This window comes from Anolis carolinensis, chromosome 1 (assembly GCF_035594765.1).
Source record: "Anolis carolinensis isolate JA03-04 chromosome 1, rAnoCar3.1.pri, whole genome shotgun sequence".
Taxonomy (NCBI): Eukaryota; Metazoa; Chordata; class Lepidosauria; order Squamata; family Dactyloidae; genus Anolis; species Anolis carolinensis.
This window is the reverse complement of record NC_085841.1, coordinates 322641256-322665901: the sequence shown is the minus strand read 5'-3', so window position 1 is coordinate 322665901 and position 24646 is coordinate 322641256. Positions and strand designations below refer to the sequence as shown.

General features: G+C 42.5%; 1 long non-coding RNA gene across 1 annotated transcript in view; it reads left to right on the top strand.

Moving 5' to 3' along the window:
• The window catches only part of LOC134295491 (uncharacterized), a 48074-nt gene extending 23628 nt beyond the window's left edge, over positions 1-24446 (top strand). The window contains exons 2-3 of the long non-coding RNA XR_010002086.1: positions 18166-18217; positions 18702-24446. This is a non-coding gene — a long non-coding RNA (uncharacterized LOC134295491). The remainder of the gene's footprint in view (positions 1-18165; positions 18218-18701) is intronic.
• The last annotated feature ends 200 nt before the right edge of the window (positions 24447-24646 follow it).

Sequence of the window (24646 nt, the reverse complement as noted above, 5' to 3'; positions counted from 1 at the left end):
AGTGGAGATTCTCTTTTAATGTATTCATATGCAAGGGAAGCTAAATTTCCAAATCATAATTGTATCACTGAGAGTAAAGCTGCTTTCCCCCAGAAAATTGTTCTCCTTTAAAAGGGATTCAATGGAAAAAAATGATATAAAAAGAAACTGTAAAATTATACACAACACATTGAATATTCAAAACAGATACTTCTTTTTACCTATTCAGAGAGCAGTTTTCTCTCCCGCCCATCCACTTTTTTTCAGCTGAGCAAAATAGAAGGAAATTGCCCTTTAGGAATTCTGCAACTGTGTTATGGCTGCCAAACCAGTAATTTTCAGGATTCCAACAGGATTCTAGAAAATACATTTGAACCGGTGATATAATTGGAGATCCTGTTATGACAGAAACAGCCTGAAATAAGAGAGGAAAAGAACCTTTTCAACTAATTATAGCTAATTTAGTTTAGAATGGTGGACTTGATCGTTTTCTCCCTACACTTCAAGTTTAATTATGCTAAATATTCATATATACAGTTTTTGTGTAAGATAAATATTACCAATCCCTTTCAAAATAAACATGCATTCCATCTACAGAGAATGCATGTTTATTTCACCATATTTCTATGTTCCCTCTTCCTTTGTCAACTTTCTTCCTTTCCTAATATGTCGGATGGCCTTTTTGAACAGGATATAAATCCCCCCATTCTGTGCAGGGCACTCTGGTATTTTGCATATAATATATATAATGTCTCAGCTATATTTTTCTATATGTAAAAACACAGTGGACACTTGGTATCTGCTGGGGTTTGATTCCAGGAACCCCACATGGATAGCCAAACTCATGGATGCTCAAGTCTCCTGGCATTCAATGGCATAATAAAATGGTGCTCCTTATATTAAATGGAAAAATCAAGATTTGCTTTTTGGATTTTTGTGGCATATTTTCAATAGATGTGAATGGCTGAATCCATGGATATAAAATCCATTGATATCAAGAGACGACTGTACATGCTCCCCTTGAAACTCCTGATCATTTCTGTTATTTAGACAAATTTTGCATGTCTGATATTTACAATGCACACTTGAATTTTGTCTGGCTTTATAATGCTTAAGTGTAGGTAATGTGGTGACTCCAGATATTTTGGACACCAGTTCTCATGAGCACCAGTTCTCATGAGCACCAAACTAGGATACACAATAATCCATTATAGATGGAAGGAATATTGGAAAATATGTGAAAATTGATCCAAAACCCAGGGTGGTTTTTTTTACTGTTAGGAAACCTGATAAGAAGAACTCTAGGCATGTGAGGAGTTTTGTACACTTGGTCCCCCCCCCCCACACACACACATTTTCTCGACCAAACTCCAGAACTGCAGTCTTTAAAAACTGCACAATTTTACAACATTCTTAGCAAACAGAAAAACAATAACATTGTTTGTTCTTGTCTGTGAAAATGACCTTTATGAAGACTTGCATCCATTAAGGCTGTGCAAAATTTTTGAAACTTGTTGTAAGTCAGATCAAATTGGTTAGATTCATACTTACGATGCAAAATCTATGCATGGGCATTGTTCGCACCAAAAAATTAAGTATTTTTTGTAAGTTGTGTAAACGTCATAACTCTCTGTGACACAGTTTTAATTCACAGAGCAACCAAGCACTACAAGGAGGCAAAGACAAAAATGTTGCCATGCCTCTTAGCCAATCAGGGCTGGGGTGGGGGGGTGGGGAGAGGAGGCAGAGGTGGAGCCATGGCCATTGCTCTTTTCCTCCCGCCCCTCGGCACACTCTCCACTCGGAAAGGGAAAGTGAGAGGAGCTCCACACCGGGTTAGCTTTCCAGGCAGGATACAGGCATAGGGTACAGGGTTGCACCAAAGAAGAGAGAGAAGAAGACTTCAGCAGCTGCTGCTTAGCTTATAGCGATTAGCTTACTGTAGCTGAGGCTGACTCTTCATGCTGGGGAAACAGAAGAGAGAAGTTTTGACACACTGAGGCAGGTAATGGCAGGCAAGGGCTTGCTTATTCTTTTTTGGGACAGGCAGCAGTTTTTGTCTTATGACTTATATTTTTGCTGAATTTTAGGAAATCTTTAAGGGTTACTCCCTGGACTACATTGCTCTCTGTGTGCTGTCTGTGTATAGTGCAAAATAGCACACAATTTTTTTCACCCAGCCACAACTTGCGTTGGCTGCATTTTCTGCACAACCACTTGTTTAGCTCTGGCACAAGTGGCCTTAGCTGCTTCTTCTAGAGCTAGTGTAATACCTGTGTGAACAATACAGCAAAAAATAACACAACCACTTGTTTAATTCTGGCACAAGTTGCCTTAGCTATTTTTTCTGTCCTGAAATAGTCGTGGAATCCCAGGAATCACATGATTTTATATAGTACTGTTGTTTTAACTCAAGTCATAGGTGGAGAAAAGGAGTAATGGCCAAAGTTCTACTAGTTGACCTGGAGATTCCTAGGAAATACTTCTCTAGGAATCTCTTTCGGCATAACTCTGTGGACCACATTTGTTGTTCTTAGATAAAAGAATTATTTATTTACCCACTTTCACAGGGGTTCTGTGGGGATACCTTTGGGTTTATTTTAAAGAAGATTTTATTTTTAGAAACATTGAGAATTTACTAAAAATCTGTGGATGACCCAAACATTCTGTGCTTGCTTGATATATTTGCTTCTAGTGGAAAATGTGTCTTGTCTTCTAAGTATGGACACCACCCAACCCCGCTCGAGCCAGCCATAGCTTGACAAAATTACTTTGAATGAAATAGTCACAAAATTTCATTATTATCATTATAGTAATGAAATTATTACTAACAATACTTTAGAAACACTTTAGAAATGAAACACCAGCACCCCCTAATGTAATGACCTTTGAAATATTTTTAATCGATCACACAGTCCTAACATCCATACTGCCCATACTAGTCAAGTTTATGTAAAAGTTCATGTAAAAAATCTGTAAATGCCTCTCCCTGGCAGTAAATACAACAAATAAATAATGGATCATGGTCTAACCTTTGTGAAACCCCAAACTCCAGATCAGTTGCATGAGGCAATTGCCTCGCAACTTAAATCTGGGCCAATTTTCCTTTGGTTTCTACAAGTTTATGGTTTGCCCTTCTATTGCCATCAATATTTATACCAGCTTGTTTTATTTACCAGGTCTATTGAAAATAAACCCATAGAATAGTCTTTCTTTCTTTTTTTGCATTCCTAATCCCTTTACAAGTTCTCAGGTGCCCTGCAAGAGAGGGAAATATCCCATTTCAGCCCATATTGATTTGAAGAACATGCTGAACAATTTTCAAAGGTTCTGGAAAAGCGCTTGTCTCAATTGTCTAAGCCAGACTGAATTTACCTTCCTACTACAAACCTAAGGCTCCCAATTTGCCTCTCCAATCTGCCTTATATTGAAAAGAACAACCTGTCCACACTTTCCCCTATAAATGTTGCACTAATCCAGTTGAAAGAAGACAAACATGGAGACCTTTCTCTCTTTTGTCTTTCCAGAGTGCTAGCATGTGAGTCTCTTTGTATGCTTTAACATCACTTCAAGTCAAGAGCCTTCGAATTATGACTTTCATAGGGTCTTCTTAGACACTCAGAAATGGTTTGCTATTGCCTTCTTCTGAAATGTAGCCTAGGGCACCTAGTATTCTTTGATAGTTCCTCATTCATATACTATCCAGACCTTACCCTGTTTAGTTTTCAAGACCAGGAAGAACATAAAGCTGTTGTTGTTGTTGTTGTTGTTGTTGTTGTTGTTGTTGTTGTTGTTGTTGCTGCTGCTGCTGCTGCTGCTGCTTTTTCATTAGCAATACATACCCCCTAGCTTTGGTGGGAATAGTTAGTTAATCCTCTATTATCATACTTCTCCAGCTATTTTTAAAATGTTTCTGTTTCTCTCCCTTCTGTCCTCTTTTCCATTTGTTCCCAGTTTCATTCAATTGATGCAAATTGAGTTCAAAATACAAAAGGAATTTGTATGCAACTCAGCATTGGGAGAGTAGAGGAGGGGGCAGAATCTTGCCCTTCCCAGTATGCTCAGGCAAAAACAAACTGTTGCAGCCACTCCTAGCTTGTGTGTTCTTTATTAATAACATTTGGCATCTTGACCACACTCTGATACTGTCAGGATGGGTCCTGTTTTTCATCTGTGAAATGCTGCAGGATATGACCGTGCAATGAAGGGAGGGAAACGAAGATTCTCATTCTTGTATTTTTGTTGTTGATGGTCTTACCTCTTGTTGTTGGTGGTCTTACCTCTTGTTTAAGGTGAGCCTTACCCAAAGTGTGGAAAGTTACATTGTAAAAGTAACCAGGAAGAAGCCCATGGAGAGGATGAACTCCGGCAGGGGGAAGAGCAGCTGCAGACAAAGGGGAGGAGATGGGAGAGATACAAAGGCATTTGCCTGTAACTCCAGCATGTGAAAAATACAGTTCTAATGGACATGTGGTCACAGCACGTTTCACTGAAGGGTTAAGCAAGTGGAGATGTGGATCCAGATCAGGCCTGGGCCAACTTGGGCCCTCTCTCCACGTGTTTTGGAATTCAACTCCCACAACAACAACAACAATAGGATCATGATGGGAGGGAGGGGGGTCTAGTAGGGTGTATCTAGGTGCTGTTTTGTTTTAATATGTTAATGGTTTTAAATTGTATTTATATGTTTATTGTTTCTATTATTTTATGTTTTTATTTGCTTTGTATAATGAGGCATTGAATTTTTGCCTAAATGTATATTGTATGCCGCTCAGAGTCCTCTACGGGGTGAGAAGAGCGGGATAGAAATGAAGTTAATAATAATAATAATAATATGCTGATATTTTTCATCATCATCTCTCTATGTGGAGTTACACATTGATTGTTCTACCCAATCCCTGTGTTGAACAGCACATCACACAACTGAATGTGCATCTTATGTGCATCTTTATCCATAAAGGTGCTGCAGGAATAATACTCCTAAAGTGATCACATATCCAAATACACATTTGAATGCACAGGCTTGTCCACATATGCATATACTTTATTTCTGCATCCTTGAACTGAATGCAGATTTACCATTTTGGACAAAAATGTCTAGTCACTTCTATTGGGGAACATTGCACACATGAGATACTATCAAGTGTTATTTATTTATTTATTTATTTATTTATTTATTGTGCCAGAAGTAAATTGATATAAAATACAGTTATAATGTATTTTAAAAAACACACAAACAAAGTTTAAAACTTAGCATTATACTAGATTTGCTTTGATCAGAAGTTGGCCACTTGGAGTGTCTTTGGTGTCGCTATGAGAAGGTCCTTCATTGTGCATGTGGGCTCAGACTATATTGTAATAGGTGGTCTGTGGTTTCATAGAATCATAGAATCATAGAATCATAGAATAGTAGAGTTGGAAGAGACCTCAAGGGCCATCTAGTCCAACCCCCCGCTAAGAAGCAGGAAATCGCATTCAAAGCACCCCCGACAGATGGCCATCCAGCCTCTGCTTAAAAGCCTCCAAAGAAGGAGCCTCCACCACGGCCCGGGGGAGAGAGTTCCACTGCCGAACAGCCCTCACAGTGAGGAAGTTCTTCCTGATGTTCAGGTGGAATCTCCTTTCCTGTAGTTTGAAGCCATTGTTCCGTGTCCTAGTCTGCAGGGCAGCAGAAAATAAGCTTGCTCCCTCCTCCCTATGACTTCCCCTCACATATTTGTACATGGCTATCATGTCTCCTCTCAGCCTTCTCTTCTGCAGGCTAAACATGCCCAGCTCTTTAAGCCTCTCCTCATAGGGCTTGTTCTCCAGACCCTTAATCATTTTAGTTGCCCTCCTCTGGACGCTTTCCAGCTTGTCAGCATCTCCCTTCATCTGCGGTGCCCAAAACTGGACACAGTATTCCAGGTGTGGTCTGACCAAGGCAGAATAGAGGGGGAGCATGACTTCCCTGGATCTAGACGTTATTCCCCTATTGATGCAGGCCAAAATCCCATTGGCTTTTTTAGCTGCCGCATCACATTGTAGGCTCATGTTTAACTTGTTGTCCACGAGGACTCCAAGATCTTTTTCGCACACACTGCTGTCAAGCCAGGCGTCCCCCATTCTGTATCTTTGATTTCCATTTTTTCTGCCGAAGTGAAGTATCTTGCATTTGTCCCTGTTGAACTTCATTTTGTTAGTTTCGGCCCATCTCTCTAGTCTGTCAAGATCGTTTTGAATTCTGCTCCTGTCTTCTGGAGTGTTAGCTATCCCTCCGAGTTTGGTGTCATCTGCAAACTTGATGATCGTGCCTTCTAACCCTTCGTCTAAGTCGTTAATAAAGATGTTGAACAGAACCGGGCCCAGGACGGAGCCCTGCGGCACTCCACTTGTCACTTCTTTCCATGATGAAGACGACGCATTGGTGAGCACCCTTTGGTTTCGTTCGCTTAGCCAATTACAGATCCACCTAACCGTAGTTTTGTCTAGCCCACATTTTACTAGTTTGTTTGCCAGAAGGTCGTGGGGGACTTTGTCGAAGGCCTTACTGAAATCTAGATATGCTACATCCACGGCATTCCCTGTATCGACCCAACTCGTAACTCTATCGAAAAAAGAGATCAGATTAGTCTGGCATGACTTGTTTTTGGTAAATCCGTGTTGACTATTAGCAATGACCGCATTTGTTTCTAAGTGTTTGCAGACCACTTCCTTAATGATCTTTTCCAGAATCTTGCCTGGTATTGATGTGAGGCTGACCGGACGGTAATTGTTTGGGTCGTTCTTTTTTCCCTTCTTGAAGATAGGGACCACATTCGCCCTCCTCCAATCTGCTGGGACTTCTCCTGTTCTCCAAGAACTCTCGAAGATGATTGCCAGTGGTTCTGAAATAACTTCCGCTAGTTCCTTCAATACTCTTGGATGTAGCTGATCTGGCCCTGGGGACTTGAATTCGTTTAGAGTGGCCAGGTGTTCCTGGACAACTTGTTTCCCTATTTGGGGTTGGATTTCCCCCAATCCTTCGTCCATTCCATGTTGCTGAGGTTGAAGATGGCTTTCTTTTTGTGAGAAGACCGAGGCAAAGAAGGCATTAAGCAGTTCTGCCTTTTCCCTATCCCCTGTCACCATCACCCCATCTACTCCTTGCAGTGGCCCTATCGCCTCCTTTTTCTTCCTTTTTCTACCAACATAAGCAAAAAAACCTTTTTTGTTGTTTTTTATGTCCCTGGCAAGCCTGAGCTCATTTTGCGCTTTAGCCTTGCGAACCTTTTCCCTACAGGTGTTGGCTATACGTTTGAATTCTTGTTTGGTGATTTCTCCCCTTTTCCACTTCTTGTGCATGTCACTTTTGAGCTTTAGCTCAGTTAGAAGTTCTTTGGACATCCATTCTGGCTTCTTTGCACTTGTCTTATTTTTCTTCTTTGTTGGCACTGTTTGCATTTGCGCCTTGAGTATTTCACTTTTGAAAAACTCCCATCCATCCTTAACTCCCTTGTTTTTTAATATCGGCGTCCATGGAATGCCGCTCAGTAATTCCTTCATTTTTTGGAAGTCAGCTCTCTTAAAGTCCAGAATGCGTGTTTGACTTGTCTTAGTTTCAGCATTCCTTTGTATTGCAAACTGCAGGAGCACATGGTCACTTGCCCCTAAGGATCCAACCACTTCAACTGTATTGATCAGGTCTTCCACATTTGTTAAGATTAGATCAAGAGTTGCTGATCCCCTTGTTGCCTCTTCTACCTTCTGGACCATAAAATTATCTGCAAGGCAAGTGAGGAATTTGTTGGACTTTGTACTCTTGGCTGAGTTTGTTTTCCAGCAGATATCGGGATAATTGAAATCGCCCATGACTACTATATCTCTTCTTTGTGCCTGTTTGGTCAGCTGTTGACAGAAGGCTTCATCAAGTCCTTCATCCTGACTCGGAGGTCTGTAGTAGACACCCACAACAAGATCTTTTTGAGTCCCGGTTCCCTTGATTCTTATCCAGATGCTTTCAAGCTGGTTTCCCGGATTACAGTCTTGCATTTCTTCTGCAACGTAACTGTTTTTGACATATAAAGCTACTCCCCCTCCTCTCCCCTTTGTTCTATTTCTGTGAAAGAGGTTATAGCCCTCAATGGTTAAATTCCAGTGATGGGAGTCATCCCACCAGGTTTCAGTGATGCCTATGACATCGTATGTGTGGTGCTGTGCTAGGAGTTGGAGTTCGTCTTGCTTATTTCCCATGCTCTGAGCATTAGTGTAAAGACATGTAAGCCCCTGTGACCTCCCCTCGAACTGTTTATTTGGGATTATTGTGCTCTCTGTACTTGGTCCTTGCTGTGTTTGTGCAGCCCTCCGTTTAGCCTTACGGCGGTTCCCTGTGGTCGTGGGTAATATAGTGTTCGCCAGGCTGTTGTTCCCCTCCCCCAGTGGATTTAGTTTAAAGTGCGCCTGATGAGGTTTGTGAGTCTGTGTGCAAAAAGATGTTTTCCTACTTGTGTGAGATGCACCCCATCGCTTGCCAGTAGTCCATCCTCTTGGAAGAGTAGACCATGGTCAAGGAAGCCAAAATGCTCCTCTTGACACCATTTTCTGAGCCAGTTATTGACCTGTACTATTTTTCCGGCCCTTGTAGAGCCATGTCCTACAACGGGGAGGAGGGATGAAAAGATCACATGTACATTATACAGTTTTAGCTTTGTTCCCAGAGCTCGAAAATCATTTGTGATCTTTTGAAAAGTATGCCTAGCGGTGTCATTGGTACCTACATGAATCAACATAAGGTGGGGAGGGTGATGGGGCTTTAGGAGCCTGCTGAGCCTCTGAGTGATATGGTGTATTTTTGCCCCCGGGAGGCAGCATGTTTCTCGAGCCATCCCATCCGGTCTGGAAATGATGGCTTCCGTTCCTCTAAGGAGGGAGTCACCTACTACCAAGACCTGTTTCCTTTGAGGATTGACAGGGTCCCTTTTGTGCAAGACAGTGTGTATGTCCCCTGAAGAGTGTTCCTGTTGAAGTGAATCATGTAGGTGTAAAGTGTTGTCCTCCTCCTCAACATCCCCAGTGCATTCATCAATGACAATCCATTGAGATACATCCGAGAGCCCATTACTCTCCCAAGGATGTTCCTGTTGCTCCTGGTCTATGATTGGGGATGGAGCATTTGCATGATTACATAAGTGTGACTGTGGTGATGCACTGTCCCCGTCAGGGCTATCCCCTGCGCATTGATCCAGGATGGTCCACTGAGTGGTATCTAAGAAACTGTGGTCCTCCACAAGATGTGTTTCCTGATTGTATGTTAATGATGTAAGAATTTCAAATCTGTTGTGTAAATGCAGCTGAGCAGAGGAGTTCTGCGGAGGCTGCCTGGTCCTGCGTCTCCTTCTATGGGTGACCTCCTTCCAAGCCTGAGGGTTGTCTACCTTTGAGTTGATCTCCCCATAAGGTTCCTGATCATGGTCTTGGTGGTGTTGGTGTGATGCAGGCTGCTGATCTACAGCAGCGTGTTGTGCAGTGTCCAAGAAGAGCTCGAGTGCCTGAATGTCCTTAAGGGTCTTAATACGGTGCTCGAGCTGTTGGATCCTCTGCTCCATCAGAGTCATCTGTTTGCATTTGGAGCAGATGTAGTTGTCTAGTTTTTGTGTGAAAAAGCGGAACATGCCACAGCTGGTGCATGTGATGGGAATGTTTTGCTTTTGTTGCATCTCTTGGTGAGCGTGGTGGCCAAGTGGGATCTTTGTACAGTTAAGTAATATGCACGCACTTTATGTGCAGACTGCAACAAACCACCTCTTTGTGTATTTGTTTATGTTGCTTTCTTTCCTGTATGTACTGCAAAGGATAGTTAGTAAAGGTGCCCTTCTGGGATCAGGCTCTGGCAGAAACTCACACTGGCAAATAAAGCTTTCCCAGAAACTCAATTAACAGGGGACAATGCCTGCTGTCAATCAACTTAAGTACCTGGCTCTCTTTCAACACAACAGTCACACAACAGTTAGACTTTGACCACAGGAGCCAAGCCCAAACTCAGTTTAAAATCTTAGCCAAATCTTAGCCAAGTCCTACCTGAAGCCAGGGAGCAAAAATGTCCTCCTGCTTCCTCTGCTTCTGCGAGAACCAACTGCCCTTCTGGGATCAGGCTCTGGCAGAAACTCACACTGGCAAATAAAGCTTTCCCAGAAACTCAATTAACAGGGGACAATGCCTGCTGTCAATCAACTTAAGTACCTGGCTCTCTTTCAACACAACAGTCACACAACAGTTAGACTTTGACCACAGGAGCCAAGCCCAAACTCAGTTTAAAATCTTAGCCAAATCTTAGCCAAGTCCTACCTGAAGCCAGGGAGCAAAAATGTCCTCCTGCTTCCTCTGCTTCTGCGAGAACCAACTGCCCTTCTGGGATCAGGCTCTGGCAGAAACTCACACTGGCAAATAAAGCTTTCCCAGAAACTCAATTAACAGGGGACAATGCCTGCTGTCAATCAACTTAAGTACCTGGCTCTCTTTCAACACAACAGTCACACAACAGTTAGACTTTGACCACAGGAGCCAAGCCCAAACTCAGTTTAAAATCTTAGCCAAATCTTAGCCAAGTCCTACCTGAAGCCAGGGAGCAAAAATGTCCTCCTGCTTCCTCTGCTTCTGCGAGAACCAACTGCCCTTCTGGGATCAGGCTCTGGCAGAAACTCACACTGGCAAATAAAGCTTTCCCAGAAACTCAATTAACAGGGGACAATGCCTGCTGTCAATCAACTTAAGTACCTGGCTCTCTTTCAACACAACAGTCACACAACAGTTAGACTTTGACCACAGGAGCCAAGCCCAAACTCAGTTTAAAATCTTAGCCAAATCTTAGCCAAGTCCTACCTGAAGCCAGGGAGCAAAAATGTCCTCCTGCTTCCTCTGCTTCTGCGAGAACCAACTGCCCTTCTGGGATCAGGCTCTGGCAGAAACTCACACTGGCAAATAAAGCTTTCCCAGAAACTCAATTAACAGGGGACAATGCCTGCTGTCAATCAACTTAAGTACCTGGCTCTCTTTCAACACAACAGTCACACAACAGTTAGACTTTGACCACAGGAGCCAAGCCCAAACTCAGTTTAAAATCTTAGCCAAATCTTAGCCAAGTCCTACCTGAAGCCAGGGAGCAAAAATGTCCTCCTGCTTCCTCTGCTTCTGCGAGAACCAACTGCCCTTCTGGGATCAGGCTCTGGCAGAAACTCACACTGGCAAATAAAGCTTTCCCAGAAACTCAATTAACAGGGGACAATGCCTGCTGTCAATCAACTTAAGTACCTGGCTCTCTTTCAACACAACAGTCACACAACAGTTAGACTTTGACCACAGGAGCCAAGCCCAAACTCAGTTTAAAATCTTAGCCAAATCTTAGCCAAGTCCTACCTGAAGCCAGGGAGCAAAAATGTCCTCCTGCTTCCTCTGCTTCTGCGAGAACCAACTCGCAGTTTGTCCTTCTTTACACTCGCAAGTCATGGATTCCACTTTATAGCCCCATTTCTTAAGATTGGCTCTGCATCTCGTGGTGCCAGAGCAGAGTCTGTTCAGTGCCTTCAACGTCGCCCAGTTTTTGGTGTGCCTAGGAGAGAATTTCTCATCTGCTATCAGCCATGGATTGAGGTTCCAGGTTTTAACCTGCAACTTTTGGACTCTTGCTTGTTGAGGTGTTCCTGCAAGTGTCTCTGTAGAACTTAGGAAGCTATTTCTTGATTTAAGGCATTGGCTTGCTGGCTGATACTTGAACAGAGAATGGGCTGGAGATGTCAATGCCTTGGTCCTTTCATTACAGGCTACTACTTCCCAGGGGATGTCAGGTGGTGCAACACTGGCTAAACAGTATAATTTCTCCAATGGTGTAGGACGTAGACATCCTGTGATGATGTGGCATGTCTCATTAAGAGTCACATCCACTGTTTTAACATGGTGAGATATATTCCACACTGGGCCTGTGTACTTTCAAGCTCAGGACCGCTCCATACGTCTCGTTATCACCTTTGATGATAGCACTTTAATTGAAGCACTTTGGGCGCGTAAACCCCTGTTGAATTCATGGGGTATTAATATTAGGAAGGTATTTCTGGACCCCACAATCCGCCCCTTGATGGCAGGTTCGGAACTGCATTTTCAAGATACCATTAGTTCCAGAATGGTTAGTGCCCATGACTCTTTATCTAGGTCCCCTCCACTCTTAGAATCTTGTGTAGTGTCCCCCATTTCAACCATTTCAACTCTAGACCCTTCCCAATCTATTCTCGATTCCCGCCCAGAGACATTGCTCTTGTTTAGTCAATCTAGTTCCCCTGACTGCTCCATCATCTCATCATTACAGGATTCATTCTCAGACTCTAAGCAGGATAGAATCCTGAGTCGCTCCCCATTTATGGACAGCTGACTAGGGCATCGCAATGAGAGCTCTATCCTGCCTGTCGCCCTGGGGGGAGTGGACCGGAGCCTGGGGGAGACCATTGAGGTCGTGTGGGGGAGGAGGAGGAGTGGTCACCTTTATCCCAGGGATAAGCACAACAGAGTTCTTGCGACCCTGGAGAAGGATAGGAGTGGTAGCCTCCATGATAGTCCCCTCCGTTTGAAGGTCCTGCTATTTAATGCCAGATCCGTCAATGGTAAATCAGCTATCATCCAGGATTTGATCCTGGATGAAGCGGCGGACCTGGCTTGCATCACCGAGACCTGGTTGGATGAGCCCGGCGGGGTAAATCTCACCCAGCTGTGTCCTCCAGGTTTCGGGGTGCAACAGCAGGCCAGAGCCGGGGGGCGGGGAGGTGGGGTTGCGGTGGTCTTTCGGCAGACAATCTCCCTGGTCAGGTGCACCATCTCGCAATCTGCAGGTTTTGAGTGTGTCCATCTTAAGGTGGGTACCCGGGACAGTTTGGGGATTCTGCTGGTGTACCGTCCACCCCGCGACACGGCAGTCTCCCTGCCCAAGCTGGCAGAGGTGATCTCTGGTGCGGCGTTGGTCTCTCAGCGGCTGGTAGTGCTGGGGGACTTTAACATTCATGCCGAGGCCACATTAACTGGTGCAGCTGAAGACTTCATGCCCGCCATGACGACCATGGGACTGTCCCAAGTGATATCTGGTCCCACTCATCAAGCTGGACACACACTTGACCTGGTTTTTGTTGCAGCAGATGGTGAGGTCGGAGTGGAAGAGCAAAATATTCTTCCGTTGTCATGGTCCGATCACCACCTGATCAGTTTAAGACTCACTGTGACCTCAAACCTCCGCAGGGGTGGTGGACCCATTAAGATGGTCCGCCCCAGGAGACTGATGGATCCAGATGGATTCTTGAGGTCTCTTGGGGATCTTCCTGTCATGGAGGCTGACGATCCTGTCGATGCCTTGGTAGATCGCTACAATAGCGAGATGTCCAGGGCAATTGACATGATCGCCCCCGAACGTCCCCTCTCATTGCGAAGAGTCACTTCGGCTCCCTGGTTCACGGAGGAGCTGGCAGTGATGAAGCGCTCGAGGAGGGGACTAGAGTGCCACTGGCGGAAACCTCGTAGCGTTTCTGACCGAGCACAGGCTAGAGCCGCTATTAGGGCCTACTCCGCGGCTTTGCGGGCAGCCAGGAAGACCTTCACGACTGCCCGCATAGCGTCTGCAACTAACAGACCATCGGAGTTGTTTCGGGTCGTCGGGGAGCTCCTTCACCCTCCTGAGGGGGGAGGGGCACCCGAAGACTCGGCAACTCGGTGCAGCGAGTTCGCGCACCACTTTGCAGACAAAGTTGCTCAGACTCGCTTCGACTTGGATGCTAGTTTTGTTGCAATGCCAAAAGAGGTAACTGAGGCACCTGTCTGTTCGAACTTGTGGGATTCGTTTCAGCTTGTTCGCCCGGATGACGTGGACAGGATCCTTGGGGCGGTGAGAGCGACCACTTGCTCTGCAGACCCTTGCCCCTCGTGGCTAATTAAATCGGCCAGAGGAGGGTTGGTAGAGTGGTTTGTGATGATAATTAATGCCTCTTTGGATCAAGGCAAATTTCCATCTGTCCTCAAACAGGCCATAGTGAGGCCTATATTGAAGAAGGCCTCCCTTGATTCGGCCATTCTAAACAACTACAGACCAATCTCGAACCTCCCTTTCTTGGGCAAGGTCCTGGAGCGGGTGGTTGCCTCGCAGCTCCAGGGTTTCCTGGATGACACCGATTTTCTGGACCCATCGCAGTCTGGCTTTAGACCTGGGCACAGTACTGAGATGGCTTTGGTCGCCTTGGTGGATGACCTCCGCAGGGAGCTGGACAGGGGGAGTGTGACCCTGCTGGCTCTCTTGGACATCTCAGCGGCTTTCGATACCATCGACCATGGTATCCTTCTGGGACGGCTCTCCGGGATGGGCCTTGGGGGCATGGCTCTGTCGTGGCTTCAGTCCTTCCTGGAGGGCCGTTCCCAGTTGGTGAAGCTGGGGGACACCTGCTCAGACCCCTGGCCTTTGACCTGTGGGGTCCCGCAAGGTTCCATTCTGTCCCCCATGCTTTTTAACATCTACATGAAACCGCTGGGAGAGGTCATCCGGAGTTTTGGAGTTCGGTGCCATCTCTACGCAGATGACACTCAACTCTACTACTCCTTTCCACCGAACTCCAAGGAAGCCCCCCAGATACTGAACCAGTGCTTGGCAGCTGTGATGGGCTGGATGAGGGCGAATAAGCTGAAGCTTAATCCCGACAAGGCAGAGGTCCTCCAGGTCAGTCGTATGTCCGATCGGGGTATTGGGTGGCTACCTGTGCTTGACGGGGTCGCACTCCCCCTGAAGGCGCAGGTCCGCAGTTTGGGGGTCCTCCTGGACTCAGCACTGACGCTTGATGCTCAGGTGTCGGCCGTGGCCGGGAGGGCCTTTGCACAATTAAAACTTGTGCGCCAACTGCGACCTTACCTCGTGAAGTCTGATCTGGCCACGGTGGTCCATGCCTTAGTTACCTCTAGACTGGACTATTGCAATGCACTCTACGTGGGGCTGCCCTTGAAGACGGCCCAGAAACTCCAACTAGTTCAACGTTCAGCAGCCTTGCTTCTAACTGGAGCAAATTATAGGGAGCGGTCAACCCTCCTGCTTAAGGAGCTCCACTGGCTGCCGTTCACCTTCCGGACCCAATTCAAGGTGCACGTGATCACCTACAAAGCCCTGAATGGTTTGGGACCCTCCTACCTTAGTGATCGCCTCTCCCCCTACGAACCTGCACGATCTCTTCGTTCGTCGGGGGAGGCCCTCCTCTCGCTCCCACCTCCGTCACAAGCACGGTTGGTGGGGACGAGAGAGAGGGCCTTCTCCGTGGTGGCCCCCCGGCTCTGGAACTCGCTCCCCAGGGAAATCAGGCAAGCCCCCACCCTGGTAGCATTCAGAAAGAGCTTGAAAACCTGGCTCTTTACTCAAGCCTTTAGATAAAGATTGCTCATCCAGAAGCAATCTGTATCTGTGACCATTCTTGTACCGGTTTGCACCTTTTATCTTTGTCAACTCGATATAGACACAGGGTCTATTCCCATCCCAATTTGCACTTCAAGAATTTGCAGCACTTTATCAGTCACTTTGTGTCTACAATATTTATATGGTGCACCTTACCCAGTCTACTTTTACAATCTCTCAGTTTTAATCCATGTTTTTATTAGTTCTTGTTTTTTATTGGCTAATGTTTTATTTTATTTTATTTTTTATTGTGCAAGTTGTTGTCTATTGCTGTGTTTTATACTGCTACTGTTTTTATTCGGGCTTGGCCCCATGTAAGCCGCCCTGAGTCCCCTTCGGGGAGATAGAGGCGGGGTATAAAAATAAAGTTATTATTATTATTATTACTTAGCAGCAGAGTAGCAAAGCACAAGGTCAGATGTCTTCACTGTATCTGGTTGTGTTCCGCAGGTTGTGCCAGTCAGCTTTCGCATGATATTATTTCTAGCACCCACTTTTTGCTTCATAGTCAAGCAGTTTACACATTTTTTCCAGAATAACATCTTGTGTTTTTAATTCAATTTTGTCCAATTATTGTTACTTATCATTATTTTTTTATTTGTGTAGGGAACCTAGATATGAATGGTTTCCCAGTAGGTTTACAAGAAATTCTTCATTACAGGCCCCATCTACACTGCCATATATTACATTTTGAAAATGTGTTGAAAGTCAGTGTAGTCATATAATTGAATTGCATTATATGACGCCCCATCTGCACTGTCATATAATGCACAGCTATTCATAAACAGGTCTGAAAGAATGTGAGACTTCAAAAATTTTAATGAGGGAGAATGACGTGAAACCAAAAGATTTGTCTATCCTATTTAATCTTTTATGTTTTTACAGGTTGTGGTATTTCATGGCTCCAATTTTAAATGATGTTTTTTAAGCCAAAGATTCTTTGTCTTAACAAAAAATGTTCATAACCTAGAGATGGGCAAAACATTGCCCTACAAACAGTTTTTGGACAAATCTGACCCAACATTGTCAATGGTGACAGATGATGGAAAAGACATTTCAATAATATTTTGATGACCTACCTTTTCTATCCCTGCTTGCTTGTTAATTTATTTATTGCATTTGTATGCCCCCTTTCTCCCTGAGTGGAACTCAGGGAAGCTTTCAAAACAACTAGAAATACTCACCTATTTTGGTAGATAACTGATTACCTGTCTCAGTTTCATTGTGCAACCTGATACATGTCTGATTTCATTCAGAGTTAAACACTTCCACAAACATCTTGTCTACACTGCCCTATAATCCAGTTTCAGAATGTAGATTAACTGCATTGATCTGGATTATAGGGCAGTGTAGACTGATATAATCCTGTTAAATGAAGATAATCCACATAATGAAACTAGATTATAGGGCTGTGTAGATTCAGCCTAAGTGGCAACCTATGAGTGAATAAACAAACCAATAGGTTGGTTAACCAGTAGGATGGTAACAGAAAGAGACATTGGAGATAGGCATAAATATATTTTGCAATCCAATTTTGTGTCTAAAGTGGGACGGGGCATTCTTTGGGTTTAGGCTACAAGGTTGTGTACCATAAAGCTGCCCCAATCCTAGAAAGCTTGCAGGTGGCTGAGAGAAAAGTTGACGACAAATCTCTTTAACAATCCAATTTAACATTAAGCAATCTGCCTTCATGGGAGATAATACAATTCCAGTCAGATTCACATTTCATGATTATAAGCATATTAATCTGAGAACAGACTAAAGGACATCCAGGACATTCAGCTCATCAAGACCTTGCAGCTCATTATCCCACCTTACAGAACCAAGAGCAATGCTCAATTTGTTTCGTATGTCTGGCAAAGAATGTAATTACAGGCTACTAAAAAAAAAGCACATCAAATGCCTGGACAGAACTGCGTGGGAGGCAATACCCTTGTCATCTCACCAGATAAGCAGGTTTTGTTGTGTGCTGCTCAGTGTTACAGTCAAGAAAACATTTTCCTTGGTGGAAGACGGCACCAGCTTTTACTCCTCAACTAGAATGACAGGAGCAACACAGGAGATTTTGCCTTAATGGGAACTTGTTCTCTTAAATGACATCTTCTTTGCATAGGTGGAAATTATTCCTGCCAATGCACTTGCAAGTATATTTTTTCCTGCTAGGAACCTAGATGATGACTTCTTCTCCTTCTCCTCCTCCCTCTTCCCCCTCCTGCTCCTCCTTTGCTTCTTCTAAAAGAAAAATAACATAGTGCCTAGGAAGAAAAAGTGTTTATTGCATATCTAATATCTGTCTACATACAAATGTTTCCATAATGTAAAGAGTCATTATGGTAGATCAGATGTGACCAATTCCCCAACTCCCCTGCATGCAATCCTAGGAAGAGAGATTCCTGGATCAGCTCTAGTAGGCTTGAGCTGAAATCAATTTGAATGAAAATGATTTGTAATATTAGGTGGTCCATTTTATATAATTTTTGAAAACTCAGCAAAACTGATTAAGGGAGCCAGATTTTATCAGTTCCTGGAGAGGAAGGAGTTAAGTCTGCAATATACCTGAGGTATGGATCTGCCCCATCTTTTCTTCCTCCCTGGCAGCAACAGCGTCTCTCCATTTCTCTTTGTAAAGTTTCCTAGGCTCCTCCTCCAGAGAGGGCCCTGCTGGGAACTCGCTTTCCCAGCAGCACTTGCATAGGGCGGGCATTGAAAAGTCTCTAAGTTCCTCTCAGAGCATGATAGGAGTTGAAGTTTCTCTCTCTCTCTCTGTTTCTCAGCCAATAAAAGGCCTGGTGGTGTCCATGCTCTGGCTGAGAATGGACCCAAACGGTGAGTACAATTTCCAGAACCCTCTCTTGCAGTTTGTTTTATTTTTAAAAATTTTATGGTTAAAACTTTAAATAATTCTTTAAAAAAGGAGATTGGTGAATTGCTTTGAAACTTGGCATGCCTACAGTTGTAAATGGGGTCTAAAACAGAGGTAGGTTTCATGTAGATATGCCTTAAAATGACTGAAGATTGGGCTTTTAAAGTTTCCCATTGTAGCCAATGGGCTGAATCTTTGCTGAATGAAAATGGCAACACCCCTCCCGATTCAAGTAACTTCCCAATAAACAGAATGAGGGGTTAGCTGATAATTGACCTCAAAACAACATGACTTTTTGCCAAATTGCGCACCTCTAATCTCCAGAGACTGGCAGAATATTATTTGGGACTTCTTTACAGATTACCAAGAAGGGAAGTAGATGTTCTAAAATATAAGATATGTGACCAAAACTAACAGACTGGCATCTCTTTTCCTCTTTCTTTGTAGTGACAGATAAAACTGAACATGAGGTTCTCTTTTGCTCTCTTGGTCTGTGACAACCAATGATGTGCAGCTTTGCTGGAAAAACCTGGTAGATGTTGAGGTCCACTTGTACAGTTTTCTTTTACCAGATGTTACTTCTCAAGAAGGGAAGTGGAAATGTGGCCTGCTATATATAATATCTACTTTTGTTCTAAAATGCATCAGAAAATATGTGCTGCATAATATATGTGGCAGTGAGTGAGTGCCTTTTTATCCTGGATATGTGCATTCAGAAGCCATTAATACACTGTAAAATAAATATTTTCTGGACATGATAACAGATTTTTTGACAAATGTATTTCTGCATTACGAAATATACATTGTGAAGCAGTCTTGAAAGGATATGTGGATAAGAGCTGGAACCTTTACATTGTCTGGAAAATCCCCTCTAACAGGAGCCACAAGGACCATATGTAGGACCACATGAAGAGATGAGCTGTAAATGGGAATTGCATAGCAGCAATTGCAGCCAGAATTGAGGGGCGGGGCAGGCATAGGGCCATGAATAGTGACTAAAGTGAGGGTCATTATCTGCCTTTCTCCCTTGTGAACACATCTGGCCTACTCGCATACACATGCTCCTCCCATAGACATACATACACTCATCCACACACATTAAGGGAAGGATGTCTTATAGAAAGAGTTTTTCTCTTTGACATCTCCTCTATTGAACAGCTGACAGGAAGATGCATTTGCAGTCGCTGCAGTGTATATGAGGGGCAACTGGGAAGGGACCTAAGCAGAGACACTTATATAAGTCCAAAACTTGGAAATTTATTTTTAAAACAATTAAATACCATTATCGTCCCAAAGTCCTGAAACTACAGTTATTATTATAGTTATAATTTTAAATGTTGCTTTTTCCTTTCCTTTTTCAGCAAGCATAATCAAAACCTTGGCCAGAATACTCTATCACAGTTATTAATTTATGCATTTCTGTCCCCACTTACTAAGCAGTAGCCATTGTGATCGACAGGGGTTTTACTGTTGATTGAGAAGGAGCTGACTGATATTTCTTTTACCACTAATATGTTAGAGGGGATTGCAAGTGGATGTTGTCTTCCTATTACACCTGAGATTTCTCATGGGAGGGGGTGGAACTGTCGGACAACTATTTTTCAATGAACATAGGAACAGCCCCATGCTGATCGCAGCAGCTACTTCCCGGTAATTGAGGATTGGGGGGAATCAGGATAGAATGTGCTATGTGGCATTACAACCATGGTGCTTATGCACCATGTCTACCCATTTCTTTTAATTACTTTTAGAAATACTTATATTTATGAGCTTTATTTTTGTCCCGCATTTCTCCCAATATAGGGACTTGAGGCAGCTAACAACAAACATGGCACAATACAAAGCAAACATACTACAAAAAACACACACACACAAGCACACACAATTAAACCTTGTTTGTCATGGTACATAAATTATTAAGATGCTTTCAAAACTACACTTTAAAACTACATGCCCCCACCCAATCCAGCCCCCAAATAGCAGACACCTCTTGTAATAATGGTTAGCTGCTATATAAGGCACACACTGAGTTCCAAATACTAGGAGAAAAGGAGCAGATACATTTTCAGGGCCAGCCTTAGACATGATGGACACTTCCCAGATAACTAAGCCAAAGAGGTAACTGAGCAACTTTGTGGAGTGCACTGTTGTAGGGTTGTCTTGTCATGTATCCTGTATTACATGGGACATCCCTTATTTGAAAGCAAAAAACACTCCACTTCTGCTGGTTTAGATTAGCTCTGAAGAATGTTACTTTTTTGGTTTCCGTCTTGACATTATTATTTATTTCAGAAAAAAGTAGCATGGCTTTGGTCTTCCAGACTTACAAACCTACCATGAGGCTTGCACATTAGATTGGGTAATAGACTGGGTTAAATTGGAAAAAAAATAACTATAGAGGGGTTTAATTTATGTTGGGGATGGCATGGCTATCTATGTTATGACAAAATGAAAGTAGATAAAAATTTCGGGAACCATTTTGTGAGATCGTCTCTGATTAAAACATGGTTAAAATATACAAGATATTTTTACAACAAAATTCCATTATGGCTCTCTCCATTAGAGGCAAGCCAACGGAGATTACTCGGATGGGAAAATTGGCCGTCATATAAAGAAATTATAAGAAAAATAAAATAGAATTCAGAAAATCTATCGATTAAAGAATTAGAAGAGATCCAAAAAAATTATAAAAATGTATCTTGGTTCCAATACCACCAAATAAAAGAAAGTTATAAAACAGACAAAGAGATTGGATTTAATATGACTAATAGTTTTTGGGACGGTCTTCTAAAAAGAAATAAAAAAGTAATAATGATCTTATATAATAAGATACTTGAATGGAAGACAGAATCTGAAATAGTAAAGGACTCAATGTTAAAATGGTCCAGAAATGTGGGCAGAAGTATAACCATGGACGAATGGGAAAATATCTGGAACAGAAAGATGAAATATTGTTATTCTATAGAATTAAAAGAAAATTGGTTAAAAACAATTCATAGGTGGTATCTAACACCAAAAAAACTTGGATTAATGTACAAAAATAGAGATAAGAAATGTTGGCGATGTAAAGAAAAGATAGGGTCATATTTTCACGTTTGGTGGAATTGTAAAAAAATTAAAAATGATTGGAAAGAGATCCATATGGAATGTAAAAAAATTCTAAAAATTGGCCTTGCTTGTAAATCGGAATATTACCTATTAGGACTTTATGATATGAAAAACAAGGATAGAATATGCTCTCCAGGGGAAAAAGAAAATAAATCTAAAATTTATATATATGCTGTAACAGCAGCAAGAATAGTGATAGCCAAAAATTGGAAAAACCCTAATTGCCCTACAAAAGCAATGTGGTTAGAGAAATTAATGGATATAAAATATAGGGATAAACTAACCTATTTACTAAAAAGAAGCACCTGTAAGGCGATGAAAGAAACAGACTGGTCCGAATTTGAAGAATACATAGCGGAAGAACTGAAAGGATAAGACAAGACGCAGTATGGAAGAAAGAAGATTGGAAGTCTACCCCTTCCCCCCTCCCCCATTAGGCTACCTTTCCGGACATGTGAATTCAGACTCCTCCCCGAACTTTCCCTCTGACTCCCCCAAAACCTACCCTCTTACAAATCGATCTTTCAATTCTTTTTAGTCCAATCTCACCAACCCAATACTCATTCACCCCCTATTAACCCTCCCTGACTAACCTAAACCCTTCCCTCCCCATACCTTCCTTTAGCAAAACTAGAAGATGTAAATCTTTTAAAAATATTCTTTAATAAAAATGATTTTTTTAAAAAAGAAAAAAATAGCAGAACATGCCTTTACTGTGAGGTGACTCTATCCTGTTCTGTGACACTTTCAATATGATAAATATTATGGCTGGAACCTTGTTGGTGTCTAATCCATCCACAAGCTCCCTATGACTGATCATTTTTTCCCAGTGTGGAACCTCTACATTTCGTTAGCATATGTATCATATGACAGTGCAATTATGGTTGCATAATACATAGGTGAAAGTGCATATGCATGCATATTGCTATACAAGCATCTTCAACATCTCCGTTACTGGCCAGTAAGTTGCTGTTGCAGGGGCTGCTGCAAATGCAAGGTGGGTTTGGGGGAGACTGGTTCTTGCATGGTTGGCAAAGGATCCCAACCATTTCCACAACTGAAAAAAAAAATTAGTTGTGCAGATTATATTGGGCTTTCATCTCTCTATACAGGAAGGGCTCTGCTACTGTTTCCTTCCCCAATCAACATTCCTCAATGAATTACAGACATTTCTGGAAAAGACTTAAAAAATTACATGATGACAAAATATTGAATGCTCACTAAATAAACACTATTTACATAAGCATCAGCAGTTGGGTAATTATTTTAGAACAATATAATACGATTAACAATCATAGGTTACAAAATTACTGTGTCAGTAGGGAACTGCTACACCAGCATTCTCTCTGTAAAGCAATGTCTTCCACTGCTCACTCCTTAATCAGCTTAATACAGGGAAAGAGTGAGCTTCCTGCAGCTTGCAACTTAAGAAGTAGTCAGGTATTTTCCAAGCCCAGTCCAATTATCTGCATGGTCAGGGAGAGGAAGGGTGAATGAGCTCATCTACTCCTTTTGCTCCTATATGCTCTTATCACCAATTCTATAACCTGGAAAATCAAAGTCCTAAATTGCATAGAGTAGAGAATATTGATTGAGTAGGGAGAGAAATTCAGTTCCCAACATACAGGGAATCACTTGGTGTCGTGGATAGGAGGGATGTTGAACTGGAACCCACTGAATGGGGATGTATGTGAGGGTCATCCATGTTCTCAAGATCACTTGATGGTAATGATGCATGGAAGAAACCTGAACAGACTTTATTTTATAGGAAAAGGTCAGGGGTGGGCAACTTCCAAAAATTAAAATACAGTTGCCTGCTAGGAGATGTGGAGGGCCATCTGCATCCACCTATGAAAAAACCCTTCAAACACCTGGACCATTTTAGGAAAAACAGAGGTATTTTTGAAACAGTAAGTAACCCAGAATTCCCATCTATATTGGCTAGAATGGTGTTCTATGGGAGGGTGTGGATGGACTGTATTTTTCTCTGGAAATTACTTGTATCCTTCACATAGCTTAGAGTGTTGATATGAATATGGCCTGAGAAAATTGAGTCCATATATCTAGACATCCCAACAATCAGGGTTCTCATGCTTGAGCCAATAGGCCTTCCTGTATTGCCTCATTTCTGTTTTTTATGTAGTAGGTCGATTATGCTTAGTTTGGGCTCCTGTTGTATGTCTAAAAAATGAACAGTACAACAGGCAGCAGGGCAAAAGCATTTGTGTGTCAACTCATTTTCAACTCTATAGTTTAAGTAAGAATAACAACCTGATACTATTTTTCAAGTAACACAAACAAATATTGATAATAGCAGATATATTAGATGATTGAGAAAGAGAATGGGAAAAGAGGGAGGAAGTTTTACTCCTTTGTTTCAGCACTAGGACTTAAACCAATGAGGGACCTGAAACAGTTAAATTCTTTTACAATCTGACCCAGGAAAGAAAGCATCATATTCTAACAGAATCAATGAACAATATGAAATATGTTTGAAAATTATAAATGTTAATTATAAATGGCAACAAGTTATGGAAAAAAGCTCCATAATTCTTCATTAGTCTTACTCTTAAAGGAATCAATGAATATTTTTAGTATTTTGTACCAATTTTCAAGTCTTCAAAAGCTATGTATGAAGTTTTTGAAGCCTGCTCACAATTAAGGACTTCTTCTGGTCAAAATTTGTACATAACTTTTTGTGCAAAAACCAGCTTTTTTGTTCACAAAATGCTGCTTTTATCATATTATTTTCTGCTCACCAAAAATACATGTGAATTTGTGTGTTGCATAAGTTCCTAGCTGGTTCTTGGTTTTTAAAAGCATTTTCCAAATATTTTTTAATATTCTTAGCATTTTTAAGAATCAAGCCTCCCTTGGTCATCCAACAAATGGGCTGTGATTAACAGAAGATTGTAATGGATTGTTTGAATAATGTTGATTGCCTGTTTAGTGGGACCAAATCTGAACCCTTCCTCTCTTCTCTGATCCAGCACTGAATCTTTCAGGCCACTGATGTCAAAATCAAGGGCAGCACCTCTTTACTGGGTGAGGAACTGTGTGCATTACATTTAGTATGGCTGGGGGAAGTGGGCTATACTTGCATTCAGGGAGGAAAACCTGCTAGATATGTACATGCTACACTATTTGTTCCATAATGGAAACCTATGGACATGATATAAGCACTTGTATTTCCCCCATCCTGTGAATGAAATAGCCACTTGAGGGGGTAATTTAGGTACAGAAAGCAGAACAGGAGAGTTAAAAACCATCCATCTCTGTGCTGC